This window comes from Athene cunicularia (assembly GCF_003259725.1).
Source record: "Athene cunicularia isolate RWA chromosome 1 unlocalized genomic scaffold, athCun1 chr1_part1, whole genome shotgun sequence".
In the NCBI taxonomy this organism is placed as follows: domain Eukaryota; kingdom Metazoa; phylum Chordata; class Aves; order Strigiformes; family Strigidae; genus Athene; species Athene cunicularia.
The window spans coordinates 13,775,383-13,780,507 of record NW_020799091.1 but is presented as its reverse complement, the minus strand read 5'-3'; the positions used below and the strand labels follow the sequence as shown (position 1 = coordinate 13,780,507).

General features: G+C 42.5%; 1 protein-coding gene across 1 annotated transcript in view; it reads right to left on the bottom strand.

Annotated features, from left to right (window-relative positions):
- The window catches only part of LOC113491430 (inhibitor of apoptosis protein), an 18,319-nt gene extending 16,153 nt beyond the window's left edge, over positions 1–2,166 (bottom strand). Inside the window, exon 1 of the mRNA XM_026868351.1 lies at positions 2,156–2,166. The gene's annotated coding sequence lies outside the window, so the exon portion shown is untranslated. The remainder of the gene's footprint in view (positions 1–2,155) is intronic.
- Between the last annotated feature and the right edge of the window lie 2,959 nt (positions 2,167–5,125).

Here is a 5,125-nt window from a genome sequence, read left to right as displayed (position 1 = left end):
GGGGGGTGGGGGTGGAGGGGGGGTGGAGTTTGCATCCAAATAGAGACATTCTTGGGCCAGAATTTCAGAGTGCCAGCGAGTGCAGCTGGCTCGGGGAGCGGGAGCTAGATGCTGAATTCATTACCCCACAGTGCTGCCAAGACAGAGCATACAGCAAAGGGTCATTTGTTTACTGTGTTATTTCAGCAGAGAGAGACCATTTTCAGCTGGAAAAGCACTGTCCTAAAGATTGATGGAATCAAAGAACATGAGGAGAAGGGACAAACTAAGATTCTCCTGTCCTGCCATTATGTGAGATTAAGGAAACAAAATACCCCATTGCTAACACACAAAAGCAATGAGAGCGTGTTTTCAACAAAAATGAAAACCTGGTGAAATATGCTTGTACAGCATCTGGAAAATGAAGCCCCAGCCTCTGGGGCTTTAAGAAATCATTACTTTAGAAAACATTAATGCCATAAGTCGACATGAGATGGATTTTATCCTGCTCTGAGAGTAAGGCGCATATTTAAAAAAAGGACAAAACCACCAGTCCTGAAATTAGAGGTGTTGTGGTCTCTTCAGGCTCTGGTAATAGTGGAGATTAAATGATCGTGTAAGAGCTGGCAAAGAAAAAGTCCACATATCTCAGTATCAAATGTTTCGAAGCCTTAAGCACACAGCATCATTTCTAGCACCACCTGCACACTGAGAAGTACAAATGAAAGAGCCTGAATAAAGTACCAACACCTTGGTGTTTGATACTGGCCTTCTTGCCACTTCCTTACGGCTTCCTTGGTTTTATTTTAGAGAAAGTTAACTTTTATCCTATCTCGAAGCTCTTCCTAATACAGTTTTGAATGGATATCTAACTATGAACCTGGTTTATGTCTGAGCTTTTTCAAACATATGCTGTAAGTCTCCAGAATACTGTCTCCTTCACTTGGCCCCTCAGTTATATGCATAAAATAAGCTACCGTGAGAACATATCCAAAATTAAGCAGGTTATCTTCCTCTGAAAGAATATACAGCAGTTTGGCATCAGCCCAGCACTGTAGAAGTTTCTCTGTTTTCTGCGGGTCTGTTTTTCTCACTTGGAAACAATAGTGGTATTCATGCCTAGGCAGTTCATGAGGTTACCACTTCTGAAGCTGCGTTTCCCAATATGCAGCAATCACTATAAAAGATGCAGCATACTTGAGACCTTAGCACGCTCACTGTTACCACAGTGATTTCCCTTCTGCTGGCTCCTATGGAGTACTTAAAAAATGAATTTGTTTTGAAGTGAAACACTGCATGTGCCTAAGAAACTGCTCAATCCTGCATCTAGATATGTAGACCTACGGGCCAAGGCTTTGTAGGTTGAAATACATATACATTGTGAATGCTGGTCTTTTGTTTCTGTCCTTTCAAATCTTTCTTTCCCCCTCCAGTCAGGTCCTTTCTAGCATTTCTGCACCCAGAAAATGAGCACATTTCTACAATATCCTGTTTTTCAAATGTAGTTTTGTCCCTTTAGTTAATACACACAAGTACTCTTCAGCTGACAAGTTGTCAGCTACATCATTTGCAGGTTGTCAGGCTTCCCACATTACAGTATATTTGCCCAGCCCCAGCAAGAAAGACTATGCCTTTTTCATAGACAAATATAAGGTACAAAATTAATGGTAAATCATTTTCTCCTGTTCAATAAATAGAACAAAAGACAAGCCTCTGCAAAGCAATACATGTTTGTCTTCTGTGATATAACACTATGACAGGCACCACAGAAAGCTATAGAAGGCAGGCGTGCTACAGCAGCTCTGAAGACAAAAAGAGCTGCTGACCGACAAAACTCTTAGGAACCACCAAAAAAGGCTGCAGAATTTGAGTGTCAGGCAAGAGAAGGACAAAGGTTACAATGATGCAATTAGCAAGAGAGAATCATCTAGTAAAATGTAGAAGAGCTGTAGGATAGATATATAGATATATATATAGATATATAGATATATAGATATATAGATATATAGATATATATATGCGCTGGTCAGTCTTTATAGTCAAATGAAAAGAAAGAGGTGCTTTTAGGATATGTTTTTCATTAAATCCTGAAATAGACATTTAAAATTGATTACATGCACCACCATGAATTGCTTTTCCTCTGTTGATTGCTAAGGAGGTGAGAGTGCAAAATCACTAGCAAGCCTGTTCCAAAGCTATTAGGACAGATAACAAAACCCAAATCTGTTTTTAATCTCACATTTTTGTAACATTATAGGAGGCTAACTTAACTAACATCAGTGGACGAGGGAAAATGATAAATGAGGCAATGGTTGCTCCAGATCTATATGCTTTTCAGTGTGTGGTTTATGCATCAAAGGCAGGAATCCAGCAGTTGTTCCCATGAACCAGACCTGTGATCTGTCTGCAGCACTCTGCTGCCGTTTCTAGGAGCAGCAGAAGGTACAAGAAATTCTACAGCAGGAAATTATGAGTAAACACAGCAGATCTTCAAATACCTTTGTCTTTTTGTTTTTGCCCGTTTTCACTTTTGTTTCATCAAGGACAGGTTTTGATAGAACTGCAAAGAAATGAAACTGGTATGTTCCCTTCTGAGGCAGGAGAACAGAACCTATGAGCTAGTTTGGATTTTTTTAAATACACTGCCTTGGGGTTTTTTTTTGGTTGTTTTTTGTTGGGTTTTTTTTTTTTTTTAAGAAGATAATCAGGAAAGGATCATTGTTTTACTGGAATAATTACACAGAATGAGCTATGACAATAACATACTCCTAGCAGGAGACTAAAAACTATCTGTAGATGTCCATTTGTCAGGCCTGAGCTCATAAAACACCAGCCCAGAAGGCCCAGGCTGGTCCCAAAGAGCATCTTCTAAGAAGTGAACACCTTTTCTTGGATTGGGCTGCTCCTCTCTGTGGCTCAGGGTATCACTGTCCCCACTGCCACTTCTGAGTGTGAAAATCCAGGTACCCACCAGTCATAGCAGCTCCATCTCATGCCTTAGCAGCACTATCTCATCCTCATTCTGTATGTCCAACAAGTAAAATGCAGTAGGTGACTGCTGTCTGGGTGGCCAGATGGGAAGAGAGGGCATAGTGATAAACTGCTCATCGGGAGGGCAGTCCTGCAGAAAAGCACAACAGTGTATTTCACATATCAGGATTTTAGAAAGCTGAACAGTCTACGAACAGGTTCAGACTCGTAGAAACTTTTAACTTTTGACACACTTACAAAGTGTGCTGTGGTGCCAGATTTCATCAAGACAAGTAGTCAAGCTAATCAAAATGATCTGGCTGTTCCCACCAAGGGCTGCGTTTTCCAGAGTATGATCTATCATGCGGCATGACAAAGGGATTTTATTGCCAAAGAGGCTTCAGTGGAATCCTCAGTGAGGTTTCAGATTGGTTTCAGAGGAACTAGCTTTCCGGGGAAGCAGGAAATTTGGCAGGATTACCCTCAAAGTTTGTGGGAATCATCTTTGACACTGAAGGGATGTGAGAGTTCACAGACTTGAGATGGATCTCCCCAGCCCATGGAGCCAAGGACTCAGAGGAGAGGCACACCACTGCTGCAAAGCCAGAGTTTTTCTGTGGTGAACATCTGCTTTTTCAGCAGAAGTGTATTTGGCAGGGAAAGTCCATCCCTAGGGTTCCTCAAGGTAGCTGCAGTCACCGTAAGCGCTACAGACCACACACCTCTACAAAAAGCTGCTTGTGAAGAGCGGGCAGTGACACAGCCAGACACTCCTTCGCCTTCCCCTTGGCATTCCCCTTACCCCAAAGCCCTCACACCATCACCTCCTGCACCCAGTCACCGCAGAGCCCACAAAGCCCTGCTTTCCCCACCTGTGCCCTAAAAGGGAACCACAACAGCCATCTCTGTCCCTGAAGGAGAAGTTGGAAGGTCTTGTTGACTTGCAGCACAAGGAGAAGACAGGATTCAGGTAAATCCATGTTTCCTGGGCAGCCTGTGAACTGGAAGAGGTCCAGCCCTGGCAGAACACAGGCACTGTCTGACTCAGAGTCACCCACATGTATCTGGCATGGCACCCAGTGCAGCGGACAACCCTCTTATGTCCCTGGCATGTGGCCACACTCCTGGAGCATGAGCTGGTTCCTGGGCTCTTCACACAGAATTTAAAGGTTAAGAGGTCTGTGCACATCAGCAGGTCATAAACTATAAATTAGGCCGTTAACCCTCAGCACTGCTCCTGGTCACAGGAAGTTAATAAGGTAAAAACTGGTATGAAGAGGGAGAACAAAGAACAGCGTTGCCTGCAAGAATTTAACCACCCGTGTGCTGGTGAGTGCTGGGAATGCCTGGAGTTTCTTCATGAAACCAGAGTTCAGAGATACTATTGCAATTGTCCACACAGTTACATTACAAGAATTAATACAATAAATGCAACCACTAGTAGGTTTTCCTCACTGATTTTAACTTCGGAGAATCCTCCTCTTCAGCCATACTGAGCCACTTGCCGTTTTGTGAGCGTTGACTCTGAGAATTAGAGTTAGGAAACATTTCTGGCTGTTCAAATGCTGATCTTTCTCACTGTGTGCAGCTCCACATGGGATGGACTCTGTTCTGGATGCTGAGGCTCGGGCTCACTCACTCACTAGTTTAAAAGTAATTGAACCTGAAGAGAGTTGTGTGTTGCAGATTAAACTTTGAGTTTTTCACCCATCTTTCTTGTATCAGTTGATTAACAGAAAAAAGTATTTTTCCAACAAACTTTGCCTAGCAGCATCAATTCTTCTCTGTCAAGTGTTTTTGAAAACAGAAGTAGTTTTGGTAGTTACTCCATTCGCTTTTTCTCTCAAAACAACACAGAATCAAAAATTAGTTAAATTATAATCAACAATGAAGATCAAGATGGTGGATTTGATAACCTCTTCTTATGTAATTAGCCATGATGAGTCTTTTGTGTTGCGTGTGTCTATTCCATTGGAAACGAAGGGTATGGAGCAGTGACCCAGGGAGCTAATTAGGTTTCCTGGCTATTGGATTCCCAGAGGTAGTTTTTTTAAAGCGGTGACTCGAACATCCCCAAGGAGTGCAAACACTCTGCCTGCCATACGGCAGTGAGAAAATGCCAGAAAAGGGCTGGTGTTGTTTTAGCACCACCACGTGGACAAAAAAAGAAAAAAAA